This window comes from Acipenser ruthenus, chromosome 20 (genome assembly GCF_902713425.1).
Source record: "Acipenser ruthenus chromosome 20, fAciRut3.2 maternal haplotype, whole genome shotgun sequence".
In the NCBI taxonomy this organism is placed as follows: domain Eukaryota; kingdom Metazoa; phylum Chordata; class Actinopteri; order Acipenseriformes; family Acipenseridae; genus Acipenser; species Acipenser ruthenus.
The window spans coordinates 13,228,317-13,243,757 of NC_081208.1; the positions used below are offsets into that span (position 1 = coordinate 13,228,317).

Below are 15,441 nucleotides of genomic sequence, written 5' to 3' on the forward strand. Positions count from 1 at the left end.
AGTTGAGATAGGCAGCATATTGTAAATATGTAATATAATTATAATACACATACAATACATATGCAGGTCTCCTCACTCACCTTCTCCCTCGACTCCCTCTGTCCCCTCACCTCCCGACCTGCTCGCCCCTCCCCTCCCCATCCCTAGCTCTCCTCTGTGCTCCGCTCGGCAAGAATCACACTGCGATCTGCTGAAAAGAAATGGAAGAGAACCAAACTTCCTGCTGCCCTAGACCTTTACCGCACTCTCCTCTCCTCCTTCTCCTCTACTCTCTCCTCTGCTAAATGTGCTTATTTCCAATCTGTAATCCAAGCCTCCACTAGCAACCCACGTAAACTATTCTCTACCTTCTCCTCCCTCCTAAACCCTCCCCCCTCCTCCTCCCTCCTCTATCTCCCCTGACGACTTTGCCTCCTTCTTCTCTTCTAAAATCTCAGATATCCGCAAACTCTTTAACACCTCTCCCTCCCCCGCACCCTCTCCTGCTCCAACCTCTACACCTACTACATCCCCTACTAACTCGCCCTCCCTCTCCACCTTCTTGCCCCTCTCAGACTCTGACCTCTCCTCCCTGCTCCAGGGTCACAAACCCACCACGTGTGCCTTGGACCCCCTCCCCACTCACCTCTTTCAAGCTGCTGCTCCTGCTCTACTCCCCTTCATCTCCTCCCTCCTCAACACCTCTCTACTTTTTGGCATCTTTCCCTCTGCCTTCAAAAAAGCCTCTATCACTCCCCTCCTCAAAAAACCTACCCTCGACCCCACCTCCCTCCAGAGCTACCGTCCTGTCTCCCTCCTACCCTTCCTCTCCAAAACCCTCGAGCGGACTGTACACCGCCAGCTCTCTGCTTTCCTGTCCAACCACTCTCTGCTTGACCCTCTCCAATCTGGCTTCCGCTCTGCTCACTCCACTGAAACCGCCCTCCTGTCTGTCACCAACTCACTTAAGTGTGCCCGAGCTGCCTCTCTCTCCTCTGTCCTAATTCTCCTCGACCTCTCTGCTGCCTTTGACACTGTTGATCACTCTATTCTACTATCATCTCTTGCTGATCTGGGGATCTCTGGCACTGCTCTGGCCTGGTTCTCCTCCTACTTCTCCAACCGCACTTACCAGGTAACCTGGCGTGGAGCATCCTCCACACCTCACCCTCTCTTAACTGGAGTCCCCCAAGGGTCAGTCTTGGGTCCTCTCCTGTTCTCTCTCTACACCCGCTCCCTGGGCCCCCTCATCGCATCCTATGGTTTCTCATACCATTTCTATGCTGATGATGCTCAGATTTTCCTCTCCTTCTCCACCTCTGACTCCACCATCTCCTCCCGTATCTCTACCTGTCTGTCTGCTATTTCCTCCTGGATGCACTCGCATCACCTCAAACTCAACCTCCCTCCTCCCCCTCCTCTGATCTCTCTATCTCTGTTCCTCTGGAATCTACCACACTCTCTCCCTCTTCCTCCGCTAAGAACCTTGGAGTCACCCTGAACCCCTGCCTCTCTTATTCCCAGCACATCTCCACTCTGGCACGCACTTGCCGATTCTTCCTGAGCAACATCCGAAGAATCCGACCCTTCCTCACCAACTATGCTACCCAGCTCCTGGTCCAGGCCCTGGTACTCTCCCGCCTAGACTACTGCAACTCCCTCCTGGCTGGCCTCCCTGCGTCCACCACCCGTCCGCTCCAGCTCATCCAGAACTCTGCTGCCCGCCTGGTGTTCTCTCTGCCTCGCTCATATCCTGATGTAACTTTCACTATTATCTGCTGTATTATTGAATTGTGGGTTGTCACACTTGAACAAATTATTGTATTTCTTGCTCTTATTGTATGACTTGTATTGTAACACTTGAATGTATTTGTATTTGCTTGCGATTGTAAGTCGCCCTGGATAAGGGTGTCTGCTAAGAAATAAATAATAATAATAATAATAATAATAACCAAATAGAACCAAGCCAATAATTTAAAATTGTGTTATATTCAATTCCATTACAGATGCTGATAAGAGAACTACAACCATACTACTCTGAACCAAAAGGTTGAAAATGGCCATTCCATGATACAGTGCTTGCCTCCCTATGAACATTGGCCCAGCCAGGAGTCCTACAGAGGAGTAGCAGACAGCTTCAACACCAACACCAAGAGGTCACTAATATGCACACATCTTCATGAGGTGGGTTCTCTGATATCTAACCACCTCTCATGGAAGATCTCCTGGCCCACAGATCTTGCTGTCCATGAAATTGAACAGGGTTTCCTGAACACACTGTGTGCAGTAGATGGATGCCACATAGCCATTGAAAAGCCACAAGGAGTTGAAAACCTGGATTCATATTTCAATAGAAATATGAACCTCACTGCTTTTTGCAACAGCACTGCCTGTTTCATTGATATAAATGCTGGTCACCCTGGAAGCTGACATGATGCTTGTGTTTGTCACATGACAGAGGTGGCAGAGCACTGCTGGAAAACCCTCAGTCCCTTCTACCTGGGGATCGGCACATCAATGGCGATCCTGCATACCCGCTGTCACAGTACCTCATGACCCCATTCCGGGACAATGGGCATTTAACTGTACAACAGCAGAGGTGCAACCAGAAACTCTGTTCAGCCAGGATGGGGATTGAAAGAGCTTCAGGCTCTGCAGATTTCAGTATCTCTTTGAAACCTTCTTTTGTCCCACATCCTTTTTTTTTCTCTTTTCCTGTTTGTCTTTTTGATCCCAAGAACATCACCTCTGTTTTATCCTGGCTTAACATGAAGACATTTTCAGACATCCATTGCTGAATGTCATGAAGAACATTTCCAGTTGAGGTATCACCTGGCTTCAAGTTGAGTTGAGCATCTTCAGCATAGTAATGAAAGTTTACCTCATGTCTACGGACAACAGCACCCAGAGGCAGCATATATACGGCATTAAATAGCAACTTCATGCAGTGCCGTATTTCATTTAAATATTCTATTGACATGCAGCATTCGTACCCCGTTTTGTGAAGGGTTTGTTATCGGTAACATTTTTTTAAATAGGGTTTGAGTGCATATTTGTGCAGCCAGCTAAATTTCAGTATGTTAGGCTACTTTTTAAAAAAAAATGTTTTTGGTAATCATGCTGTTTGCTGTGTTCATGAAGTTTATTCAAAATGCTGTCAGGTGATCTGTTGCTGGTGATTGCTTAAATAAAGTCTGCATCCATTTGTTATATTTGTACAACTTGTGAATGAAACCAGAGAGTAGCTTAATTTACTAAATTAAGTGATTCTATAAATCTACTGTTAAACTGTGAACATTTTTACTGTGATTCTGCCTCTCAGAAAATGTCTACCTTAAGTCCTAAGTATACGCTGGGTCCTGACTGCAGTGTTTGCGCTAAACGAGCAGGACTGTACAGTACAGTGTTTCAAATGGTTTTGGATATTTGGCATTTCCGTGTTTTTGTTTTATGACGGCTAATTGAGATTTTTATTAATTCTATACATTCCCTGTTATTTACACTAGAGCATCAAAGTGCATAGCTATTTGTTTTACGTTAGAAATGAACATAAATGATTTCTTTGGAGGTTCTTCTTGCTTGTGGTTGTATGGGTGAATGTTTGCGATTTTTGTAAGCCTAATGTAATGTAAATAATCGTTTAGGTCTATTTGAAATGCTTCGCCATTATTGATAGGTGCGCTGGCGCAGTCTCTCAGTGTAAGTGTACATGTAGGTTTTAAATACTCGTTCACCTTCTATCCCTGACACGGTTTTTATTATTTATTTACTTACTCTGTACAGTACAATATGATGCTTGTGAAAAGCTTGAAATGTTTGCTACGATCAGCATTCTGGGAGCTGTAGTTCAAACTGATGCGCATTCCAAAGTGATTGTATTGTTACAGGTCCAGTCAGAACTACACAAAAACGGTAACCAAATCGTACAACTGCGCATGCGTAGCATTCGGTTTTTTTTTTTTTGTTTTTTTTTTAATTACTTTTTTTATATTAAAATACACATTTTTAAAGCTCCCCACCCACAAAAGTCACTAAAGTCTACTTTAGATGCAGTAACTTGCCAAATGGGAGTAGTCGCTGTCCAGTAGTTTTTTTGTTTTTGTTTTTTACCTACATGTGAATAATAAAAACCGCTCTCCCGGCACCAAACTTACACGAAAAACTACCTGTTTCTAAAAGTGCTGCAGCTCAAAAACTACTGGACAGAACAACACAAAACTGTCAAAAAAATCCAAAACGGCAGGCAGATTGATTCAAGTTAACCCTACTTTTCGAGCTGCACAAAACAGGGGCTTATAATGGAACTGTGCTGTATTTAAATAACGCCAGCATTTAATCAAACGGAGTACAACAGGGAAACAGCATATCGCCGTCTGTCGGTTGAGATGAGAACTGCGCCTCTTAAATGAATGACATGTTTTTTTCTATGTTGTCGGTGAAATGTTGCATTGTTGTCCCGCGTGGTTTTCCTGTATTCAGAACTAGAGCTGTATCTCCATCGTGTTCACTTCTGTATGAAAGGAACATTCTAGTTAAGCTCATATCATTTGCTATCCCGGTTTCCAATGGGGATTTCAACAGAGAACCGCGCAGCGTCGCCTGCTGCTTACAAGTGGAATTGCAGAGGCAAATCGTATCGAAGAACTCGCTGTTCTTTCAGCAGAATTTGTGACTTGTGATTATTAACAAGAACGCAATGTCATGGATGCAGTATTAAAACCCGATCAAGGTTTGATATCTATTTTTCACACAAATTAATGGGCTTCCTCCAAAGAGAAAGCCTGCTGGACAAATACTAAAAGAGCTAAAAATCCATTTAGCAAAAAAGCCGAGGTCCCGTCCACCCTTCTAAACTTGAGCCATATTGAAGTTCTGGTGACCAAATAATAAATCAATACCGCGCGCACACCCGCATTCTACACACGAGAACAAACCGGGTTAATGCGCGCGCTCGTGTTCTGCGAAGAGTAACTGATTAATAAAATAAGAGACCCGTTTACCATGAAGTCTGATATGCAAATTTATTACCCATTTCAGCCAATCGCGTCGCTTTGTTGTTCGTCACTAAAAATGCTCACAATTAACCATTTTTATGCGATTTAAATTTTGATTCAAGGTCGATTTTAAAAGGAATTAATGCAATTTTCAAAATAACTTTATGACATGAAACTGTGGATAAATAAATCAATTAAACTGTCAGTCAAAATAAAAGCGAAACTGCTGATAAGACACGAATACAGTTGTCACAAAAGTAGCCTTTTTCGTGCCTTCTTGCTATAAATATGCATACGGTATATATATATATATATATATATATATATATATATATAAAGAAACACACGGACTAATACACTGTGGTATCGAAAAGTTAATATTAAATTAGACTGGGTCTGTAAATAAATAACTGAAACAGAGCAGCGAGTTCTTCGATACGATTTGCCTCTGCAATTCCACTTGTAAGCAGCAGGCGACGCTGCGCGGTTCTCTGTTGAAATCCCCATTGGAAACCGGGATAGCAAATGATATGAGCTTAACTAGAATGTTCCTTTCATACAGAAGTGAACACGATGGAGATACAGCTCTAGTTCTGAATACAGGAAAACCACGCGGGACAACAATGCAACATTTCACAGACAACATAGAAAAAAACATGTCATTCATTAAGAGGCGCAGTTCTCATCTCAACCGACAGACGGCGATATGCTGTTTCCCTGTTGTACTCCGTTTGATTAAATGCTGGCGTTATTTAAATTATTATTATTATTTATTTCTTAGCAGACGCCCTTATCCAGGTCGACTTACAATTGTTACAACATATCACATTATACATTATTTCACATATCACATTATTTTTATATACAATTACCCGTTTATACAGTTGGGTTATTACTGGAGCAATCTTAGGTAAAGTACCTTACTCAGGGGTACAACAGCAGTGTCCCCCACTGGGGATTGAACCCACAACCCTCCGGTCAAGAGTCCAGAGCCCTAACCACTACTCCACACTGCTACAGCACAGTTCCATTATAAGCCCCTGTTTTGTGCAGCTCGAAAAGTAGGGTTAACACGAATCAATCTGCCTGCCGTTTGGATTTTTTTGACAGTTTTGTGTTGTTCTGTCCAGTAGTTTTTGAGCTGCAGCACTTTTAGAAACAGGCAGTTTTTCGTGTAAGTTTGGTGCCGGGAGAGCGGTTTTTATTATTCACATGTAGGTAAAAAAAAAAAACAAAAAAAAAAAACTACTGGACAGCGACTACTCCCATTTGGCAAGTTACTGCATCTAAAGTAGACTTTAGTGCCTTTTGTGGGTGGGGAGCTTTAAAAATGTGTATTTTAATATAAAAAAAGTAATTAAAAAAAAAACAAAAAAAAAACCGAATGCTACGCATGCGCAGTTGTACGATTTGGTTACCGTTTTTGTGTAGTTCTGACTGGACCTGTAACAATACAATCACTTTGGAATGCGCATCAGTTTGAACTACAGCTCCCAGAATGCACACCGAACGGCTGATCGTAGCAAACATTTCCAGCTTTTCACAAGCATCATATTGTACTGTACAGAGTAAGTAAATAAATAATAAAAACCGTGTCAGGGATAGATGGTGAACGAGTATTTAAAACCTACATGTACACTTACACTGAGAGACTGCGCCAGCGCACCTATCAATAATGGCGAAGCATTTCAAATAGACCTAAACGATTATTTACATTACATTAGGCTTACAAAAATCGCAAACATTCACCCATACAACCACAAGCAAGAAGAACCTCCAAAGAAATCATTTATGTTCATTTCTAACGTAAAACAAATAGCTATGCACTTTGATGCTTTAGTGTAAATAACAGGGAATGTATAGAATTAATAAAAATCTCAATTAGCCGTCATAAAACAAAAACACGGAAATGCCAAATATCCAAAACCATTTGAAACACTGTACTGTACAGTCCTGCTCGTTTAGCGCAAATACTGCAGTCAGGACCCAGCGTATACTTAGGACTTAAGGTAGACATTTTCTGAGAGGCAGAATCACAGTCAAAATGTTCACAGTTTAACAGTAGATTTATAGAATCACTTAATTTAGTAAATTAAGCTACTCTCTGGTTTCATTCACAAGTTGTAAAAATATAACAAATGGATGCAGACTTTATTTAAGCAATCACCAGCAACAGATCACCTGACAGCATTTTGAATAAACTTCATGAACACAACAAACAGCATGATTACCAAAAACATTTTTTTTAAAAAAGTAGCCTAACATACTGAAATTTAGCTGGCTGCACAAATATGCACTCAAACCCTATTTAAAAAAATGTTACCGATAACAAACCCTTCACAAAACGGGGTACGAACGCTGCATGTCAATAGAATATTTAAATGAAATACGGCACTGCATGAAGTTGCTATTTAATGCCGTATATATGCTGCCTCTGGGTGCTGTTGTCCGTAGACATGAGGTAAACTTTCATTACTATGCTGAAGATGCTCAACTCAACTTGAAGCCAGGTGATACCTCAACTGGAAATGTTCTTCATGACATTCAGCAATGGATGTCTGAAAATGTCTTCATGTTAAGCCAGGATAAAACAGAGGTGATGTTCTTGGGGTCAAAAAGACAAACAGGAAAAGAGAAAAAAAAGGATGTGGGACAAAAGAAGGTTTCAAAGAGATACTGAAATCTGCAGAGCCTGAAGCTCTTTCAATCCCCATCCTGGCTGAACAGAGTTTCTGGTTGCACCTCTGCTGTTGTACAGTTAAATGCCCATTGTCCCGGAATGGGGTCATGAGGTACTGTGACAGCGGGTATGCAGGATCGCCAGTGATGTGCCGATCCCCAGGTAGAAGGGACTGAGGGTTTTCCAGCAGTGCTCTGCCACCTCTGTCATGTGACAAACACAAGCATCATGTCAGCTTCCAGGGTGACCAGCATTTATATCAATGAAACGGGCAGTGCTGTTGCAAAAAGCAGTGAGGTTCATATTTCTATTGAAATATGAATCCAGGTTTTCAACTCCTTGTGGCTTTTCAATGGCTATGTGGCATCCATCTACTGCACACAGTGTGTTCAGGAAACCCTGTTCAATTTCATGGACAGCAAGATCTGTGGGCCAGGAGATCTTCCATGAGAGGTGGTTAGATATCAGAGAACACACCTCATGAAGATGTGTGCATATTAGTGACCTGTTGGTTTTGGTGTTGAAGCTGTCTGCTACTCCTCTGTAGGACTCCTGGCTGGGCCAGATGAGATCCTCCCAATAGTACTCAAAGAAATGAAAGAAGTTATTTACAAACCGCTAACCAAGATCATGCAACAGTCTCTTGACACAGGGGTTGTACCGACAGACTGGAAAATAGCAAACGTAATACCGATCCACAAAAAGGGAGACAAAACCGAACCAGGTAACTACAGACCAGTAAGCCTGACTTCTATTATATGTAAACTTATGGAAACTATAATAAGATCCAAAATGGAAAATTACCTATATGGTAACAATATCCTGGGAGACAGTCAGCATGGTTTTAGGAAAGGGAGATCGTGTCTAACTAACCTACTTGACCTTTTTGAGGATGCAACATTGAAAATGGATAACTGCAAAGCATATGACATGGTTTATTTAGATTTCCAGAAAGCTTTTGACAAAGTCCCGCATAAAAGATTAATTCTCAAACTGAACGCAGTAGGGATTCAAGGAAATGCATGCACATGGATTAGGGAGTGGTTAACATGTAGAAAACAGAAAGTACTAATTAGAGGAGAAACCTCAAAATGGAGCGAGGTAACCAGTGGTGTACCACAGGGATCAGTATTAGGTCCTCTGCTATTCCTAATCTACATTAATGATTTAGATTCTGGTATAGTAAGCAAACTTGTTAAATTTGCAGACGACACAAAAATAGGAGGAGTGGCAAACACTGTTGCAGGAGCAAAGGTCATTCAAAATGATCTAGACAGCATTCAGAATTGGGCAGACACATGGCAAATGAAATTTAATAGAGAAAAGTGTAAAGTATTGCATGCGGGCAATAAAAATGTGCATTATAAATATCATATGGGTGATACTGAAATTGAAGAAGGGAACTATGAAAAAGACCTAGGAGTTTATGTTGACTCAGAAATGTCTTCATCTAGACAATGTGGGGAAGCTATAAAAAAGGCTAACAAGATGCTCGGATATATTGTGAGAAGTGTTGAATTTAAATCAAGGTAAGTAATGTTAAAACTCTACAATGCATTAGTAAGACCTCACCTAGAATATTGTGTTCAGTTCTGGTCACCTCGTTATAAAAAGGATATTGCTGCTCTAGAAGGAGTGCAAAGAAGAGCAACCAGAATTATCCCGGGTTTAAAAGGCATGTCGTATGCAGACAGGCTAAAAGAATTGAATCTTTTCAGTCTTGAACAAAGAAGACTACGCAGCGATCTGATTCAAACATTCAAAATTCTAAAAGGTATAGACAATGTCAACCCAGGGGACTTCTTTGACCTGAAAAAAGAAACAAGGACCAGGGGTCACAAATGGAGATAAGATAAAGGGGCATTCAGAAAAGAAAATAGGAGGTACTTTTTTACACAGAAAATTGTGAGGGTCTGGAACCAACTCCCCAGTAATGGTGTTGAAGCTGACACTCTGGGATCCTTCAAGAAGCTGCTTGATGAGATTCTGGGATCAATAAGCTACTAACAACCAAACGAGCAAGATGGGCTGAATGGCCTCCTCTCGTTTGTAAACTTTCTTACGTTCTTATGTTCTTATGTCCATAGGGAGGCAAGCACTGTATTGTGGAATGGCCATTTTCAACCTTTTGGTTCAGAGTAGTATGATTGTAGTTCTCTTATCAGCATCTGTAATGGAATTGAATATAACACAATTTTAAATTATTGGCTTGTTTCTATTTGGTTAAATATATAATCATAGTTACCTGCATATGTATTGTATATGTATTATAATTATATTACATATTTACAATATGCTGCCTACCTCAACTTGTGCAGGAGTAAGTGGAGTGACTCTGGAAATCAGTCAGTGTACTGAGGCACCACTTCTGAGACACAGTCTGTAATCTCAGCAACATCCCTGGAGTGATAATCCCTCACTTATATTGAGAATCTCATACTGTAAAACTGTAAATGATCAGGAGCCACACATACTGAGGATCATTCCATGCAACTCAACCAGAGCTTCCCACTTCTTACTTCTGATTTACATTATATTTTATGACGTGAAAGTGACTGGTCAGGTGTGAAACCATGATTAACATTAAACTCAATGATGAATATTTACTGTGGAAGGGGGTCAAACACTTGAACAGCGTCTCATTTTGGAGTGATTTTGAGTTCATGAAAATGGATTTTAGAATGTCAGTAGCTCTGTGAATTCTTCTGAAGTCGGGTCTTGTGTTGAATGATGTTGTGTTGCTGGGGGTAGGTGTATCACTTTCAAATAGCTCATGTATATTCACCATGAGCTTCAGTACTTTGTGTGACTTCATACCTGATCTGTATCTTCCACTACATAAATATACGCTAAATCTTGAGATGGGAATTTTCCTGCATGTTAGTGGATTTGGCATTGAACCATTCTTGAAGATGCCAGAACCACCTTTGTGGTTTAATTAGACTTCTAAAAGAAAAACTTCTAAATAGTCCCATAGATATTCCATTGTAAATAACATAGCAAAGCCAAGATCCAAGTTGCCTTAGCCTTGCTTATTGTTACCCACAACAGCGATATATGCAGAAAGAGTTAGTGGGTAGAAATAATGCAATGCTAAGTTCTGTTTTATTATTTGTGTTATTGTTTTTCTTTCTTGTTTGATGTGGTGGAAACGGGCTTCAGAGATGACATTATGACTCACACTTGATATTAGAATCCCAGCTCTGCCTGTTAGAATTCCACTAATTACTTCATGTGACAGCACAACACATACGTTCGGATTGATTCTTTATAGCAATGACTATTTCTAATATACCTTTTCGAACGATGCTGTAAATTATGAAGCAAGTGGAGCACAGAGAACTTTGATTGCATCCACTGTTTCTGGAATTAGAATTTCTCTCAACTCCGTCTCCATATTTGATTCATCTGCTCTGCAGTTCCTCAACTGAAGCTGTCCGCTCTCCGTCTGCACAGACTGTGACGTCGGCCGCAGACTTACAGTACTGTGCAAAAGTTTTAGGCAGGTGTGAAAAAATGCTGTAAAGTAAGAATGCTTTCAAAAATAGACATGTTAATAGTTTATATTTATCAATTAACAAAATGCAAAGTGAGTGAACAGAAGAAACATCTACATCAAATCAATATTTGGTGTGACCACCCTTTGCCTTCAAAACAGCATCAATTCTTCTAGGTACACTTGCACACAGTTTTTGAAGGAACTCGGCAGGTAGGTTGGCCCAAACATCTTGGAGAACTAACCACAGTTCTTCTGTGGATTTAGGCAGCCTCAGTTGCTTCTCTCTCTTCATGTAATCCCAGACAGACTCGATGATGTTGAGATCAGGGCTCTGTGGGGGCCATACCATCACATCCAGGACTCCTTGTTCTTCTTTACACTGAAGATAGTTCTTAATGACTTTCGCTGTATGTTTGGGGTCGTTGTCATGCTGCAGAATAAATTTGGGGCCAATCAGATGCCTCCCTGATGGTATTGCATGATGGATAAGTATCTACCTGTACTTCTCAGCATTGAGGAGACCATTAATTCTGACCAAATCCCCAACTCAATTTGCAGAAATGCAGCCCCAAACTTGCAAGGAACCTCCACCATGCTTCACTGTTGCCTGCAGACACTCATTCGTGTCCCGCTCTCCAGCCCTTCGGTGAACAAACTGCCTTCTGCTACAACCAAATATTTCAAATTTTGACTCATCAGTCCAGAGCACCTGCTGCCATTTTTCTGCACCCCAGTTCCTGTGTTTTCGTGCATAGTTGAGTCGCTTGGCCTTGTTTCCACGTCAGAGGTATGGCTTTTTGGCCGCAAGTCTTCCATGAAGGCCACTTCTGACCAGACTTCTCCGGACAGTAGATGGGTGTACCAGGGTCCCACTGTTTTCTGCCAATTCTGAGCTGATGGCACTGCTGGACATCTTCCGATTGCGAAGGGAAGTAAGCATGATGTGTCTTTCATCTGCTGCAGTAAGTTTCCTTGGCCGACCACTGCATCTACGGTCCTCAACGTTGCCCGTTTCTTTGTGCTTCTTCAAAAGAGCTTGGACAGCACATCTGGAAACCCCTGTCTGCCTTGAAATTTCTGCCTGGGAGAGACCTTGCTGATGCAGTATAACTACCTTGTGTCTTGTTGCTGTGCTCAGTCTTGCCATGGTGTATGACTTTTGACAGTAAACTGTCTTCAGCAACCTCACCTTGTTAGCTGAGTTTGGCTGTTCCTCACCCAGTTTTATTCCTCCTACACAGCTGTTTCTGTTTCAGTTAATGATTGTGTTTCAACCTAATATTGAATTGATGATCATTAGCACCTGTTTGGTATAATTGTTTAATCATACACCTGACTATATGCCTACAAAATCCCTGACTTTGTGCAAGTGTATATAGAAGAATTGATGCTGTTTTGAAGGCAAAGGGTGGTCACACCAAATATGGATTTGATTTAGATTTTTCTTCTGTTCACTCACTTTGCATTTAGTTAATTGATAAATATAATCTATTAACATGTCTATTTTTGAAAGCATTCTTACTTTACAGCATTTTTTCACACCTGCCTAAAACTTTTGCACAGTACTGTAAGTCTGCAATCTAGCCGGCAAAAAAGTCTTGTGAACGCAGCCACAGACACAGATGTAAACTGTGCCACAACAATTAGCAAGAAAGGAAATCAAATGGAAACTAAGACAAAAGGACAGGAATATGTTAAAAATATGGAAGAGATGTTACAGATATACACAGATGGATCAAAAGACCCTGGAAAACAGGATATGCTTATATACAGTGCTGAGAAAAAGTTTGTGAAGCCCTTAAGATTTTCACATATTTCACATATTTCAAACCTAAAATGTTATTAGATCTTAATCTAAGTCCTAATAATAGATAAAGATAACCTGATTAAACAAATGACACAAAACATGATACTTTTTCATTTATTTATCCACAAATGATTCAACATTCAATATCCATGTGTGAAAAAGTATGTGAACCTTTAGATTCAGTAACTGGTGGCACCCCCTTGAGCAGCAATGACTTCAACTAAGCGTTTCCTGTAACCGTTGGTCAGTCTCTCACATCGGTTTTGAGGAATTTTGGCCCATTCCTCCTTACAGAACTGCTTCAACTCGGTGACATTTGAGGGCTTCCTTGCATGGACAGCTCGCTTCAGGTTCTGCCACAATATTTCGATGGGGTTTAGGTCCGGACTTTGACTAGGCCATTCTAAAACGCAGAATTTCTTCTTCTGCAGCCATTCTTTTGTAAATGTGCTTGTATGTTTAGGATCATTGTCTTGCTGCATGACCCACTTTCGGTTCAGCTTCAGCTCACGGACGGATGGCCTGACATTCTCCTCTAGAATCTTCTGATACAATGCAGAATTCATGGTTGTGTCACTGATGACAAGCCATCCAGGTCCTGAGGCAGCAAAGCAGCCCCCAACCATGCTTGAAGGTCGGGATGAGGTTCTTGTGTTCAAACACAGTGTTTGGTTTTCGCCAAACATAATGTTTCTCATTGAGGCCAAAAAGTTCTACTTTTGACTCGTCTGTCCAGAGAACATTGTTCCAGAAGTGGAGCTGAGGAGAGAAACCCATACTACCCCAACCAAAAAGACCTCAACGACTTGATTAGAGATCTTGGTCTCACCAAGTCCAATGCCGAGCTTTTGACGTCTAGACTCAAGCAGTGGAACTTGTTGGATGAAAGTGTGCAAGTCGCAGATCAGAGGAAGTGTCACCAACCTTTTTCCAGCTTCTTCACCCGTCAAGATGGGCTCTGCTTCTGCCACAATGTGACCAGTCTGTTCGAGACAATTGGAATCGCCTGTAACCAGAATGAGTGGCGCCTCTTCACTGACAGTTCATCCAGGAGCCTCAAAGCCGTGCTGCTCCATAATGGTAACAAGTACCCGTCTCTTCCCCTGGCTCACTCGGTGCACCTCAAAGAGGATTACAACAGCATCAAGACCTTGCTGGACGCCTCGAAGTATGATGAGTACGGCTGGGAGGTCATAGGAGACTTCAAAATGGTGGCATTCCTGATGGGTCTCCAAGGCGGTTTTACCAAGTTTCCCTGCTATCTTTGCCTTTGGGACAGCAGGGACACCAAGGCGCACTACCACAGGCGGGACTGGCCACAGCGGATCGAGTTCTTTTTTCTGACTTTATGTGAACGAAAAGACACAAATTCGCCCGTTTTCTCATTGGAAATAGGTAAATTTCAAAATATCACTGTCCTGGTCACAAAAGCAAAGTTTGTGGGGAATAATAGCCATTTTCTATACTTTTGAGGCATAAGCAATTAGGAAATAACACTTACTACCCAGGAACAAAAATTGTGTTACATAGTGTTATTATTTGTATTTTTGTTTGCGGCGCGGGTAAAAGCGCCACATCTTTTATTATTATATTTAAAAACCCTGTGAGGATGCATGACTGATCAGCTACTGATTATTTAACTAGCTGACAGTCATGCATCCTTACCAAACGCGTGCAGACTCTGGCCGAGGGGTAATAAGATAATTAACAACTAGTTAATCCCTCGGCCAGAATATATAAACCTGCAGCTCTCTGCACTCGGGGTGGAGTGTACAGAGGAGAGTATGGGGAGCGGAGAGAGCGAGCGAAAAATCACGAGAGTTAAAGACAACTTCTAAATAGTATTTGTTTATTCGTTTGGCCCTTGTGCCTTTTTGTTTTGTGTTTTGTTGTTTTGTTTAAATCTTTTGTTTTGTTTATTAATAAATACGCTGAGTGCCGTTGCACTCAGCTTCAACCGCCCATCCATTGTTTTGGTTTCTTTCCTGGTCCGTGACGTCACCACTGCGAGCCAGACTGTCACAGGTTCTTTGTGACTTCCTTGATGATTTTCCAGTTTGTTCTTGGAGAGATTTGGTAGGACGACCGCTCCTGGGTAGAGTGACTGTGGTCTTGAACTTTCTTCATTTGTAGACTATCTGTCTGACAGCGGATTGGTGGAGCACCAAATCCTTAGAAATGGTTTTGTAACCCTTTCTAGACTGATAACCCTTTCTAACTGTTTTTCTGAGGTCCTCAGAGATTTCTTTTGATCATGACATGATGTGTTTCCACACACCTGTATGGTGAAGACCAAACTCACAAAGTTTCTGATCTTTATATAGGGTGGGGCCTCCTAAACTCACCCCTGAAGATCTACCTAATTATTTAAACACCTGATTCTAATTATCCCCTTAATTGAGCTGATAAAACCAGGGGTTCACTTACTTTTTCACATACCCTGAATCTTAATTACTCATTGTTTGTCTAATTCATACAACAA

At 41.5% G+C, this 15,441-nt stretch overlaps 1 non-coding gene across 1 annotated transcript; it reads right to left on the reverse strand.

The window, feature by feature from the left end:
* Nucleotides 1-4,736: 4,736 nt before the first annotated feature.
* LOC117425974 (U7 small nuclear RNA) lies at nt 4,737-4,794 on the reverse strand. Its single transcript, XR_004548052.1, has one exon. It is a non-coding gene; the product is annotated as a U7 small nuclear RNA (small nuclear RNA).
* Between the last annotated feature and the right edge of the window lie 10,647 nt (nt 4,795-15,441).